Here is a 15,954-nt window from a genome sequence, read left to right as displayed (position 1 = left end):
TATAATGTTCTTTTCTTTTTCGTTTTATATTTTCTGTTATTATTCTCATTTATAATATCGTCGAACTTTTTAGATCGACGATAGACGTTTCATCGATCACAACGTGCTCGTTTATATACATATACATGTATGCGTATGTATATATATATATATATAAAAAGGGTGAGGCTTTTACATGGATATTACGTGAAATCATTTTCATTGTCAAGAATGACATTGAAACAAAATACTCTTGTCAATTTTTTTCTTCTTCTTCTTCTTATTCTTCTTTTTATTTTTCTTTTACCTAAACATTTCTTTATTTATGTATTATTAATGCACTTTTGTAATAAAAAAGAAAAAAGGAAAAAAAACAGAACATTTTGCATGAAATGCAAAACACGAATTGTTTTGCATTTAAATCATTCGGATTGCTACGTAGATAATCGTTTACGTCACTTCGATAACGAGATTCGATGAGAATGTCTCGCTTTTTAAAAAGTGATAGGTGCCACCGTGTATATTCGTAACGATTCAAAAATCTCGACTTTTTGTTCCTCATCTCTTTTGTTTTCTCTCTTTCTCCGTCGCTCGCTCTTTCCATCTCTCTCTCTCTCTCTCTCTCTCTCTCTACCTATATCTGTTTCTTGCGCGCGCGCGCGTATTCGCGCGTGCCCTTGGGTATCGTATAAACGTGCAACATCGGTCGTTGGAAAAAAAAAAAAAATAAAATTTCCAACTAGGAAGTCAACCGTGATTCGTAAAAATGTTCGTCGGAAAGTCGTTTCTCGATCTTTTCGTTTTTATTTTTCCTATCTCACATGTTTTCTCTCTCTCTCTCTCTCTCTCTCTCTCTCTCTTGTGTTCTGTTTTTATTATTATTAATATTATTATTATTATTTTTATTATTAATAAGAAAAAGAAAGAATACACACGAGTGACGCTTATAACCGTTCGTATGTGCCGCCGTGTGTACACGCGTGTGGTATGTGTGCGTATTGTGTAATCCCAACCGTTTGGTAATGTTTTAAGCAAGTAAGGGAAAACTCGTGAACACGCGTGTGTGCGACGCCTTATCTTTCGATAGCAATTTCCGAGGAGAGGAATCGTCGTGCGACATATTCCCTTGAAAAGGGATCACTGAGTTTCGAGCTTGCCGACAAGATTAGTCGTACTACTCGTCGAGAACGGTAAGATCGTATTTAACCTGTCTAACGACTTAACATCATCAACGAACGTACTGTTAATCTCATGCTCCTTAATTATTCAGTATAACTACGGGCATAAAATTCACGCATTATCTAAAAAAAAAAAAGAAAAAGAAAGAAGAAAAAAAAACGAAAAGAAAATTAGAATTTGTTCTCGATCGATGATGAGTCTCATGTTCTTTACTAGGATAAATAATTAATACTAATGATTGTAGTGTTGAATAGCAGGAAACATATCATTTATCATATTTAAAAATGTATTCTCATCTTTTTCTAATACTTTTGAGACAAATTTAACAAGAAAAATATGAATTATTTCAAATTGACAATTATCCGTATATATTTTTTCTATACTAATGTTGAAATTGTATATAGGGTAATAATAAGAGAAGGAGAGAAAAAAAGAGAAATAGCGTAAGAGGGTGGGGGTGAGGGTGGGGCTTGTAAAAAAGAGAGATAAAGGGCCGTAAAAATTTTTATCGTACTTCCCATTGAATGTACGTTCGGCAAACGATTGTTATTTCGTTGAAACGAACGCTTTATAACACTCAGTATAGGTACTACACTGTTATAGCTGTATTAATCATGTATGTAAACTCATACATACATAGATGGATGTACACTTAGAGTATATAGAGACAAAAACGTAATAATTATAGATACGCGTATGTGTATGGATATATTATAAAATCATAAATCATGTGTCACAAATATAACGCGTCGACAATCCGTCCACGATATCTATCCTCACCCCCCCGCCCCCAGTTTCTCGTTGGACTCGTGTCAAATCCATAAACAAGCATGCGCGGTAATGCCATGCACCCTATAAATTATAACCCTCTTTGATATCCATCGATTTATTTCCCTATCATCCCTTCTTCTTCCCTTCCCTCTTTCTCGTACACACACACACACTCTCTCTGTCTATTACTCTCTCATTTAAAACAATACAAATTGTTCGATCGAGAGGATCAACCCAAAGTACTCTCTTTTGATTTTCATAGCATACCGGTATCGAACATAAATCAATGCGCCACGAACTAGCAATATACAGAAACGATAGAATTCAATTTTTATGTTACAGATAAGTAGAGAAAACGATTACGAATAAACGTTGTAAACGTGAGATAACTTTTTTTTTTCTCTCTCTACCATCCGACTAAATCGATAATAAATTTTTACGTATTTTCAGATCGTAAAAAACAAGTATTATGGAAATAAGATTCGATTTTCATTTTCAAATTTATATATTTATAGAAGAAGAGAAGAAGAAGAAAAAAAAAAAAGAATATAATCGTATTACCAAATTCGACGAAAAGGTAGATTGAAAAATAACTGAAAAATAAGTGACACGCGAAATGAAATCCATTGAAATTTATTTGACACATTTTACTTCGAATTATGTCCAAATGTATTCCCATACATTTTCTTCGGCGCAATGAATTATCTAACAATATCCAACCCGTTCGATAGCGCAACCAAATAACCATTGGAATTTAAACATGAAAATTGGCAAGGTTAGCAGCATTCGGTAATCCAAATTTATACAAGTAGTTATTAACAATCTTTAATTTAGCAACAGAATTACGTATATGATTCGAGTTTGATCTGTTACAATCAAGGATTTTTCTTTTTGATTTTTCACACATTTTATAAATTTAAATATAATATATTTTTGTATCGATTCAAAGATTTGTTTCTCTACATTTTCGTCATTTTACGATTTTTAATTACACCCGGATTTATTTATCGTATTCAAGGAAATTCAAATTAAGGCCACATGGGAGACGAAGAATTGCTGATTGTGAGTAAATTTATTTCGCAAGCGAATGAGACGATAACATTAAATATTCAATGCGGTTTACGAAACTCTTTATTTATTTTTTTTTGTTCTCTCTCTTTCTTTCTTTGCCGTTTACTTTCTTTCTCTTTCATTCTTATTTTGTTTTTAAATTTTAACAGAGATTTATGATACACAACGCGTTGTAATGTACGAGAGTTGAAGAACGTGTATGTATATGTGTAGAAAGAACGTGCCTCTACGTTTATAACGAAACGAGGCAGCATTTGATTGATCAAAGGAAAGTCGTTGAAAGTGCTCGACTATGATCATACCTTAGCCAAACGGAGTCTCTCCAACATACTTCAAAAAGTCTTACCGAATTTCCTTTAAAATGAGACTAAGAGAAAAAAATATTCGAAATGTTCTCCATTAAAAAACCTACATTATCCCATAAACATTTATTTTAATAATAATAATAATAATAATAATAATAATAATAGTAATAAAATAATTCTCTGAAGAGAAACAATAGGCACATTTAAAAAAGAAAAAAAGGGGAAATTAATTTAGTTGTAAATTTAATAGAACAAAAATAACGAAAATTCATCTCTGAAAGATTTAGGATTACACGTTCCATGAAACGTATTAATAAATATTTTATATATTTCGTGGAGCAAACCCCCTTAGCACTTAGGAAGTCGTCCCTTAATTAAGGGCCACGCAGTGAAAGCAGTCTAGTGAGTCATTTGATTGGAGGAAAAACTAGCAGCGAACCCTTTATGCGAAATGAACACAATGGTTTGGTAAATATACGGCGTATCTGTTTAGGTAGAGAAAGAGAAATAGACACGCACAAAACTCACACATTCGAATAGAAATTCATATAGAGAAAGACCCGTCGTTTCTCCATGGTATGCGTCTTTTCGAACTGGGAGATTCTGCTCTCGTGCCAGTGCACGATACGCCACTGGCGTAACATTTGATATCGTTAAACGAATTAGACCGCGACGGTGCGCATGCACACCCATATACATACACACCTACAGAATTTGCGACAAAGCCAGTAGTACGAACCTGTGTGTATGTTTAGGTTTGCGTCAGGGTGAGAGAAAGAGAGAAAGAGTATGCATGCATACTGCAATATGCACATACGAGTTTGCGATAGGATTGTCACGATAGGTAGTAGATGTACGCCCACGATATAATACTTAATATCAAGATATTATTTAATATCTATGATGAAAATAATTCTTCTTCTCGTCCTGACCTCTCATACTCCGATTTGATTTTTTCCTCTTTCATGGATATCACATATATATATATATATTTTTCCTATTTCCATGCGCCGCGTATATATTTCGAAAGCTATTTTTTTAATAAAACTTTTTCCAATCGAACTGTTTTATTAACCTTACGAAATTTCATCGTTGGAAAATAATAGTGCTGTAGATCCCCCAGAGCGTCGTGATTACGTAATTTAATAGTTCAAATATTATTGTCAACTTTTTTGTCCATGCAAATTTGAAAGTTCGAAAAATTCGATAAACGTTCGTTAAATGATTATTTAAATAATTAAACAACAAAACAAAACAAAAAAAGTCAACGTACGCTGAACGTACGGTACGTACGGTACGTACGTTGCTCGTATTATTTAAAATGATTTACCATTTAGCAGCGTAGGGTCGCGTACGAGAAGGATTTAAATCACCCGTTGTTACTATTACGTGTTCCGACGGCGAATTTAATCCACGATTAAATGGTCCACGCGAATTGTTCGCGCGATGACGACGACTACGACGACAACGCAGGTTAAAAGCTCGTAACTCTGACCGTTTGTGTTCCCGTTAGAACCAGACATTACCCAATAGCAGAGGGATATTGTTGGGCCTGAAAGTTTAATGAGAAAATCCCTAAAACCTGATGCGATTAAATTCAAACAATGATTTTGATTCCTCTTTTTTCCTTCGTCAAATTTTTTCGATTATTCCAAAGTCGTATAATAAAAAATGAAACAAACAAAAAAATGTAGAGGAAGAAGAAGAAGAAGAAGAAGAAAAAGAGGGGAAAAAAAAATTATGAATCGAAAGTCCAGAAAGGTTTCGTCGACGTAGCAAAAAATCACTGCTCGTGTGGTCGAATTTCTTGTTTGCTCGATGGCTCAGCTGATAAAATAAAGAACTTTTATGTTTGTTCCTCTCTCTCTCTCTCTCTCTCTCTCTCTCTATTTCTCTCTTTCTTTTTTTCCAACATCTTCCTCGTTGGACCTTTTCCCGATAGCCAGGAAAATCGGGTTGGATTTCTCGCTTGTGTTCTTTTGGTGTGGCAGTGATCGTTATATCGTTGAGAGGATCATGTACGGGTTCTTCTTTTAGAAGAAAATCCCTAGATCTAAAGAGTATCAACGAGAACGCGTAAGTTAGGAAGGAAACTATCGTGCAGGTGCCGGAAACTTAACCCCTATCGGACTCCGAGGTATTTGCACGCTAGAATTCCTACTGTTCAATATCGGAAGTCGAGAAAGCCAACAATTTAATGTTCCCTTTTATTTATTCCCTAGCTCTTGGCACTTCCTTCTTTCTACCTTAGATCCCTCTCTCGTTTTATTTTTCTATCGTATATACATATATGTAATATACATGTATTCTTCTTATACGTATACGCAGGGAAAAATAAAAAGGAGAGAATAGAAATAGAAGAGAATTCTTAATACACACACAGACACACACATATACACGCGTATATATATACACGTGTGTACTATTAAAGAAGTCAAGAAATAATGTATCCCGTTGCCAATAAAGAAAATGAAGGTCGTTTATACGAATCCGAGTTAGCGACAAAGTGCAATCCCGTGCCGACTTTACGTGCTGAAACGTGCTCGTTTATATACACATACAAACATATATATATATATTTGTCAACCCCTATGTGTTTTCGTCTCTATGTATATAGATGCTTAGAGGGTCTTATATAACTTCGCTACTACGTTCGTTGCTCCATTCGAAGTACGTTCGAGGGACTCTGTCCGATTCAATAAAAACGCGACTCACAGTAATGCTCGTAAACATCTTTCGCGAGATAACACAAATGCTGGATAAACGGTCTCTGTCTCATTTTATTTTCCTTTTTCTGCCAAAAGAAATGCATTTTATATCGGGCTTATATCTTACGCGAACGATAAACTAGGACACGACAATTTTTCTTAACCTTTTCTTTTTCTTTTATTTTATTCTCTTTTTTAATATTTCATTCGCCATTTCGTTTCTCATATTTCATTGAAACTTAGACGAAAAAGTATTATCGATCGTATTGGAAAGAGAGAGAGAGAGAGAGAGAAGAGAAGAGAAGAGAAGAGAAGAGAAGAGAAGAGAAGAAGAGAAGAAGAAGAAGAAGAAGCATCATCAAAAACAATAATCAGCGAACACGGTAGCGCTAATTAGCACACCTACACGTTCGACGTTATCGCTTTGCACTATTGCGCTTGTTGCCCACGATGCATTTTCGAGCTAATTAATGAGCGTTGCCGCAAAAAGACTGACGCCCATCGATGCTGGTAGTTCGGGGTTATTGTCTTGCACATTGCCAAACGTAATACATTTAATTACATTGCTGCGACGGTGAGCGAATTAGCGACTGCCAATTCATACGTATTATCCGTTAGATTATTTATTACAAATTCGATTCGTTGGATGATTGAAGTGTGTGTTATAGGAGTATAATACTACGAGAAGTTAAAGTAAATGATAGAGAGAAAACTAGAGAAAGATAGCTGATATTATTATATTTTATTGATTGTCATTTAATTTTGTATCAATATAAACCGTTTGTTTGTTGTTCATTGATTCGAATAATAATTTGTTACTATAGTAAGATTAAAATTCAAATATATGTATGTAAGAGTAGTAGTAGATGATCGGTGTTCGATTAATTAACATCAATCAATGTAACCGAACATCCTGTCTTGATTTATTATTATAGTATTCTTTAGTTTCGAGTTCGTTAAACCTTTATTAACTCGTGCCTCGTAGATCTTAGGGTTGAGATAACATTCACGCGAGTTAAACGCAATGAAATTATCCGCGGAACTCTGAAGATTATCCTACACAGAGTCGACGTAATTATCATTCTTAACCCGAGACCAACCCGGCTTCGCGTATTTTCCACCTGGGAAGAATGAAATCTAATCGCCGCATTCCGTGTGTTCTGACAGTTTAAAACTACCACGCGGAGGTGTTTGGGAAAGTCCGAAGACTATGAATAGGATTTGGACATTCGATAACGTTTCCAATTCGCTAAGATTTGTTTCTATGATTATTTTTTCGACAATAATTTCTTCATATATATTATATAACTTATTTTTCGTGTTAAAAAAATATTCAGATATTCTAGCAAATAAATGAAAAGATAGAATTATTTATTTATATATATATATATATATATATAAATAATGATTATAATACACGGTACAACTGTATCCCGATATGTTTGGAGTTTAGTATCAATCGATAGTATAGATCGATCGAAACCCACGCGTACATATACCTACAAATACACACACAGAGAAATATTTCTCTTTTTTATTCCGATAGTCGTAAAACGTTGAAAAGAAAACTCGTGGAAAGGAAAGTTATTCGATCGAACGAACGAAGAAAGAAAGAAAGAAACGAAGGAACGTCGAGATGATTCGAATTTAAGTAGTCGATCGATTGACCGACATGCGAGGTGCACCGTCACGTGTCAGACGTGGATGAACTGCTGAGGTTTCCCTTCTACGAGCCCGTCATCGGACGGCTCTGGTTATGCGTCACAAAAAATAGACCCTTTACGTGCACAAGCTGGCCTACTTCTCCCCCTCCATCCGGTTAGAGCTTTAAGTATCCGTCCTTCTCGACTCAAGAGAGTGAGAGGGAGAAAGAGGGAAGTCAAAGTAGAAGGGTGAGAGCGAGAGGGCTTGTACAGTGTGACCCGTATTTCTTAACGACCCACACAGAAGTAAGCCTGCAACGCAACGATAAGTGCCATCTGCTTCGTACAACGATGAACCCTCCCCTCTTCCCCCTCCCCCCCCCGTCATCATCCTCCTCTATGCTAGATGAAAAATATCATCCACATGTTTCTTCCGCAATCTCGTTCTTTCAAAACTACACACAGAGAAAGACGGTGACAGTGACAGTGACAGTGACAGTGACAGTGACAGTGACAGATACACGCACGCATAAAAAAAAAGGAAAGATATAAAACGTACAATTAATTATCATTTGTAATTGTGTGGACACACCACATTTACGTAACATTCATATCTATCGAATGTTATCTATTTTTTTGATCACAGATGCCAGTGGTATAATATTAAGTTCTTTTTTTTGTCTGAAAAATTTGTAAAATAATAAACAAACGACTTTCGAATCAATTCATTTCACGAAATAAATAGTCACGGGACAATACTTTTCCCGTTGAGAGAACAACGGAATACAATTTTTAGATTAGTTTGTAGCTTAGTTCGCGTGCATCGTGGCGAACCGTGTCATTTCGTGGCTTGGTTACCGTTTCTTCAAATCGTAATTTAAATGCAGAACGAAGAGTACCACAGTTCTTGGGATATTCTTTCGAAACTCTCTCTTTCTCCATGTTACTTTATTTTTCTCTTTTATCTCTCTCTTTCTCTCTCTCTCTCTCTCTTTTGTGTTAGTCTTATTCGCTACAATTTCTAATTAGATTTCAGTTTTGCATCTTTATACGATTTTACACTCTTCAAGTAAAAAGATAGCGAACGAGAGAGAGAGAGAGAGAGAAATAGAAAGTAATCTCAATGCGAATTATTATCAAAATCAAATGAATAAATTCGTGGATTAGAGAAAAGAATTTTGTATTAGACGAAACGACAATATCGAAATTTAAACATTTACTTAACATAGCCCTATAGATGCTGGTTATCAAAATTTAATTTATCCGAATATCTAACATTTTCTATATGAAGAAAAATGATTAAAATTCTATATCGAAAGAAGTAGTCAATGAGAAGATTCGATTTATCTTACGTCAGTTTCTGAATCTGGTCAGCAAGATACTTGACCGAATTTGTGCTGTAGGTTAGTGCACTCGAGCTTTATCAGTTACAAGGTCGCAAAATGTGTCAACCAGTCTTTCGTCTTCACTTACTCGCTTCTCCTTACTTTATAAGAAACGTCTATTTCTATTTTACAAGATCATAGAGATAAAAAATAAAATAAAAAATAATACAAATTTTGTCAATAGAAATCATTACTAATGCTAATCCCGTACGACTATTGAAAACAATATGATATTTCAATCGCATTAAATAACCGTATGATTCGAATTATTACGATCGGATGAATCGAAGATAATAATACTTGTTAACGAACAATAGAAACTAAAGGAAAGAGAGCATATGTCTTGGAGAAACACTCGGGAAATTTATCGAAATCCGGTTAAACAAGTTTTGAACGGAAACGCGTGCGAGAGAAATTACCTCGCGATTCTATAACAGCAAAGTGCGTTTCAACTGCAAACACATAAGAGAAGAGAAGTGATGTCGATGTCTGGCGGTTTAGAATGAATGAGTGAGTGAGAGAGAGAGAAAGGGAGAGAGAGAGAAGAAGAAGAAGATAGGAAGAGAAGAGGAATGACCCAGAGTTTCCGTTTGAACGAAGTTATCGTTCCTAGCAGTGACGACTGATCAATAGAACTAATTCTACGAGCTTTCCTGAATACGACTTAATAATCTTCAACTTCGAACCTCTTCTATCCGTCAGCTTGACTTTTCATTTCATCTTTTCCTTTTTCTTTATCATTTTTTTTTTCCATTTTGTCGTTGTTATTTATCGAACCAACGGATATAAATCGCTAGTATTGTAGATACATACGCAATTCCCAATCATGTTCTTCTCGGTGTTGCATGCACGGAATTCATTCGGTTTTGTATTCGGAAGAAATCATACCTGCATGCATCGACAAAAAAAAAAAAGAGAAAGAGCTTCATAAGTCAAAAGCTTATCTTATCAAGTTTCTTCTTTCTTCTCATAGAGTACATATAGGCTGTGTGCTATTCGAATCGGTTTGGATACGGATGAATAACGATTCCTTCTGAAGAAATATTTCAATCGTTCGACACGAACGAAACCCATCGGTCTTTCTACGTGTCATTTTTGCTCTATCTATCTCTCTCTCTCTCTCTCTCTCTTTCATTCTCTGTATCTCTCTCTTTCTTTCTATCTATTTTCTCTGGGTGTTGCGTGTATCTAAAAGTTGAAAGCTACGTTATAATGGATGGAAGGTTTAAAAAAAAAAACAAGAATAGAGAGAGAGAGGTATAAGGGAAGGAAAAGTATATCGCGTGTTAAACCATAAGTTAGAACTTCGAAGCCCAAAGAAGATGAGGCACATTTCTGAATCGACGATAATAGAAAAGGGAAGAAGAAGAATATCGCGTGAAAGTACGTTTGTGCTTTCTCATCGTCGTCAAACTTTTGCCTAAATTCTCAGCTCCAGTACTCAGCGAGTCACAGAAATATATATATTCATGGAATAGTTAAGTATCAATTTAATTGTTAAAGAATAACTTATCATAAATAATGAAAGAATTTGCATTACAAGTATATAATCTTAATTATTGTAAATGTAGGAAATTAAATATTATTTTGTCATAATCATAGTGTCCGTTGATTATTAACTAAATGAATATTTGCAATTATCTATCATTTATTATTAATTAATTTTTGCGTATAAACAATAAAAAAAATATATATTTAACAATAAATAAAATAACGTACTTACGCGTCTTTTGAGAAATTGTTTGTTCTTTTAGTTATTAAAAGTAATACGGAATATGTGTTGAAGTTTACTCTCGTACCTATTAAGGTTACTCGATCGAGGTTCGGACCGGACGACAAGAATAAATATTTGGAAAAGTTTATGGACGATAAAAATCGTTCTAGAGCGTCAACAAGATTTATATGTCCTATACCTGGAACAAACGACCGTCTTGCGAGCAAACCCTTCATTTCCCTCGTCATACTTTTGTCGACGGGGAAACAAGAAAAGAAAAGGGATAGAAGAAAAGGAAAAAAGAGAAAAAGTGTTAAAGTGATAAGAAATAAAGGAGATAACGTGGAAAGTCCGACGTGGCCTACTCCTCACCCTTTTTTCGTTTTTACGGAAATGAAAAAAAAAAAAAAAGAAAGAAAACAAGAGAAGAGAAAAGAGAACAAGAATTATAAGATTCCCTCAATCAAGCATATTACTATTTCTACTACGAAATCGTGCGATCAAATTTATATATATATATATACGTGGATGAGTTGAAATGTTTTGCGTACAAATTAACAATTAATATCACACAGTTGTATTCAAATAATCTTTACTATCAAATTGTTTTTTTTTTCTAAACATGATAAAAAAGAAGGTTGGATTAAAGGTCGTTTCGTACGAAATTTTTTCTTCAGTCGAATCAACTTAAGATTGTGATCTAATTATACCCGAACATAACGAGCCCGACCAATCTGCGATTGGACGTTCTACGTGGTTATCGATTTGGTGGCAAACACTAGAGATGCGACATGGTTAATTACGTGAGAGTAGCTTAATCAAGACTACTCAGCGATTATTCGGCTTATGATAACCGACCAATGTGGATTAAACGAACGAACGAACGAACGAATCGCACAAACATTCTCTGCTTTCAAATATTTTTAATAATCGATTATCGTAAATATCAGAAGAATGCCTTGGATAGATCATTTTATAGCAATCGATTGTATTTCTTTTTTTCTTGTTCGACTAACAAATACGGATAATAAGATCGATTCGATAAAGTATACTATTTGATTAAGTAGAATTATGAATGAACCGAAAAGAAAAAAATTCAATCAACGAAGCAATTGTTTGTATTTTTATTCGATAATAAAAAAAAAAACAAAAAAAAGAAGTAATACACTTTCTCGAGAAATTTTCGATAACGAAATAAGGGAGGGCTGTACTCGTGAGAATAGAAAATAGAAGAACATATATAACAGAGCAATCAGGATACTTCTTCTTTAACAAAACTTATAGAAACTGTTGGATACCCTTGGGTACTCCTGGAAAATAGTCAATATACAAATTTTCTAAGCTCATTAAAAATTGCACTAAACTTTTAATCCAAGCTGCAAAGTACAAGGATGTCGGAGGAGAGTAGGATGAGTTGTTAACCAAAGTACACATACCATAGGAGATACTTCTTCTCTTCCGCTTAATAAAGCTTTCTCGTGGCGCTGGGAAAGTTCTTTTTCATTAGTTTATGGAGTGTGAAAAAAGAAGAAGAAGAAGAACAACAACAACAACAACAAAATATAAAAAGAAAAGAGAGAAAAACAGAAAGAAAAGAAAAGAGAATACGTCGAACATGTCCGTATAGTGACAAGGAGATCAATTATTCCTCCCTTTCCTCGAGAATCAAATCGTTCGTGATATCGAATGGAAAGAAAATAAAATAAAATAAAACAAAACAAAACAAAATCTCTGTGCAAACAACAAAAGGCAAGATAAAGAAAGAAAAAAAAGGGGATAGCATAAAAACACGGTGAGTACCTCGATTTGAAAAGCAAATGATAAGAGGGCCAGAGAGTGGAAAAGGGATGGGTGGGGAGTAGGGGGGGGGCAGAGAATTTGTGGGAACCTAAGAGAAAGTGGTCTAGGTTGACAGGACGTTGGTCGAGAGACTTGGAAATTTATTGTCGAACAGCAGGATAGAATATCTCAGGTTGGTTCTAGTTAATAAGATTGATGCATGAAAAAAAAGAGAGTAAAACCGTGAGATAGAGAGAGAGAGAGAGAGAGAGAGAGAGAAGGGGATAAGAGTTGGATGGGAGAAAAGAGGACGAAGATCTCTCTTTCCAAAGCAGAGGAACAACCAGCAAGTTCGATGTCTGTTTGCATTAACGTCCGACAACGAAGCCATGTTTTATGCATGAGCACAAAAACGTCCAGACAATTTGTTCTTACCCTCGGTAGTAGGCTGATCTACGAGTGAAGGATCGAAAGAGAGAGAGAGGGAGAGAGAGAGAGGAAGAAGGAGAGAGGTGGGGTTTCTTTTGTCCTCTTCTTCCTTTCTTTCTCTCACATTCAGCAGAGCACTCTCATCCTTTTTTCCCCGAGTAAAAACCTTTATCGTGATTCACCTCGTTCGAAGAAAAAGCGGGAATTTCGAATAAACGATTCTGATTAGACGGACATAGAGAGAGAGAGAGAGAGAGAAAAAACCAAACGAAATGGAAAAGAAAAAATATATGCATACGTATAGATTTCGTCAAACCGAATTCCAAGTGAATTGAAATTTTCCTTTTTTTATTTTTTTTTTTTACATAACAATTTAATAAAACAAAGTATTGCGGATATATCAGATTTTGTTTTCATTTCTTTTTGGTCTCGCGAAGGGAAAGATTGTAAATTAAAAAGAAAAAAAAAAAGAACAAGTGCAACATATATTTCTTCTTCGATATTTAATTGGTAAATCGTTATGAGAAAAGTTTTCTTGCACCGATCTACATCTCAATTATCGTAGAAAGAGAAACCGGTGTATTATTGCTTGCGTAACGTTAAGAAAGTCATAAATGTTAGGGAACGATAATGAAAGGAAGCATTTTTCTCAACACGAAACCACGATCAACTCGGTAAGATAAAATTTTCAAAGGACTCCTGAGGTACACCACCAACGAACGCAAGGATAACGAGCAAAATTGTAGCCGTTTCGTGCATCAGATAAGACTTCGTTATTTCCTTGCTTCCTCTTTTCTTTTCCTTCTTTTTTTTTTTTTCTATCTTTTATTTCTTCTTTTTCTTCCTTCCTTCCTTTCGTCTTTCGTTTCCTCTTCTTTCTTACTTTCGATTTAAGATCCTTTAATTTTACATATCGCGAAAAATCGCGAATTTGTCATTTAAATAATCGTATTCTCGTGAAAAGATTTCGAATTCATTGACAATTAAACAAATTATTTGTTTTAAATATCACAAACATTTTTTTCGCATAAATTACATATATTTTTTTCTACCAAGTGTTCTGTAATGCGTCAGAAAGTTACATGCGTATAGATGGAGTAGTAGCACGAGTACGAAGGGAATGTCCTTCTACGTTTTTTATGATTCCCTTTTATTTCTTTTTTCCTTCTTCTTCTTCTTCTTCTTATTGTTTCTTTCTCATCTTAAAGGAAAGGTTGCATACTTTATTATCGCAATATCGTTTTCAGTACTTTACTCGGTACTTTCTTAACGCGAAACTTTGTAACTGAACAAAAGCAAAAGCAAAAGCAGGCTTGATCAATAAAGCAAACTTATTTATATCCTTGCTGTAAAATTTATTATACTACGATTTAACCAAGTTTTCTTCCTTTCTCTCTCTCTCTCTATTTTTCTATCTTTTTCTTTTTTATATATATATATATATATAATTAGGTACGTACCGACAAAAACACGTAGCACTTTTTGTCGTAAATTATTTCTCGCAGTTTACATCCGTACTTCATCCGTAGTATTACAGAACCGCGCATATAGCATATTCTTCGCAAAGGGTTATAACGAAAAGCTCCTTTTACGAGGACAATTCGAGCTGTCGCGCTTGATACCCGAGTAAGCGAGCATTAAAGAGGATTTTTCTCATCTTCTGCCGTCGCGAACGACGTCCTTCTCGATCGTACGAACAAGGAACCGACAACAACAAAAATAAGAAGACCAAAAAATTGGAAACTCGAAAGCTGATTTCTTCGCTTTTACAGCCGATTAAATCCCGTTTTGCCATCAATTGAAGGATATATTTTGTGAAAAATTTCTAAAGAAAGTTGATTTTATTTCTCGAATAATCCTATCTTGTTTCTCTATTTTTTTCTTTTCCTTTTACGATTAGCATACATAACAAATTATAAACTGCAAATAGTATGCCGTGCGACGCGTTTATTTAAATTATTTATAAATCGGGGCAGGGGGTTGGGGAGGGGAGGACACAGTTTGAAATCGAGAGAAATATGTAGGTCTAATCTATCGCAAATATTTATCATTCTTGTTTGTTTCACAATTTGGTCAAACCATTTAACTCGTTTAATATTTATTAACTGTTTGCAGAATATTTAGTCGATCCTTTAATAAATAAAACTGTTTAACTTTTTTTTTTTTCACAAATTAAACACTTGTTACATTTTGACACGAAGATACATTGAACATAATTCGGATTTGAACGGAAGACACTGATAATATAAAATAATTAAAAAATCATAAACTTAAATTCAACACTGATATAATTCTGCATTATTTCGTGATACGTTTTTTTAGTTTTCGTCGAATACGCATCATGGTTTAACTCGTACGCGAAATGTAATATGAAAATATGAAAAAAATTGACAAATATTTTCTACTATAACTCGTTGAGAAGATTGAACGAATAAAAAGAAGAAAATTTGATATGTGGAGCAATGACCATATATAGCAATTACGATTACTCGCTTCTCGCGTACGTATTCATAACTTTGTGTAATGTATAAACCTTAAGCACTCGTGTATAAGTACGTAAATGTATATACAATACATACATACATAGGATATATACATAGATGCAGAAATGTGTTCTCCATCCGACGTAATACGCGCGTGTGCGTTATTTCAGTTAGCAAACACGTCTATAATTCCGTATGGTAATCTATTTGCCGGGTAGTGAATTCAAAGCCAATCGTTCGCAGTGAATATCGCTCCTGGACACGAAAGCGGCTCGTTGGAAACATCTGTGAGCAGCGAGTGGATTCTCGCTCGTGGTCGCGCGCACGCATGCATGCATGCACCCACTTGCATCTCACTATAACCGACCCAACGGAGTTTCCCTATCTCTCATCGGTCCTTTAAATCATTTAACTACAATAAAACCGTGCTCAGTATAGAGCACAGAGATTTAACAAATAAAATTTATAATTTATTCTACCCATATATATATATATATGTATACATAAT

At 34.6% G+C, this 15,954-nt stretch overlaps 1 protein-coding gene across 3 annotated transcripts in view; it reads left to right on the top strand.

Moving 5' to 3' along the window:
- LOC106784076 (complexin) overlaps positions 1-15,954 on the top strand; it is a 231,614-nt gene that overhangs the window by 186,921 nt on the left and 28,739 nt on the right. The window lies entirely within an intron of this gene.

Source organism: Polistes canadensis, unplaced genomic scaffold, assembly GCF_001313835.1.
Source record: "Polistes canadensis isolate GaletaPanama2010 unplaced genomic scaffold, ASM131383v1 scaffold_30, whole genome shotgun sequence".
Taxonomy (NCBI): Eukaryota; Metazoa; Arthropoda; class Insecta; order Hymenoptera; family Vespidae; genus Polistes; species Polistes canadensis.
The sequence above is the reverse complement of the archived record's forward strand: the minus strand, read 5'-3'. Positions and strand labels throughout refer to the sequence as shown.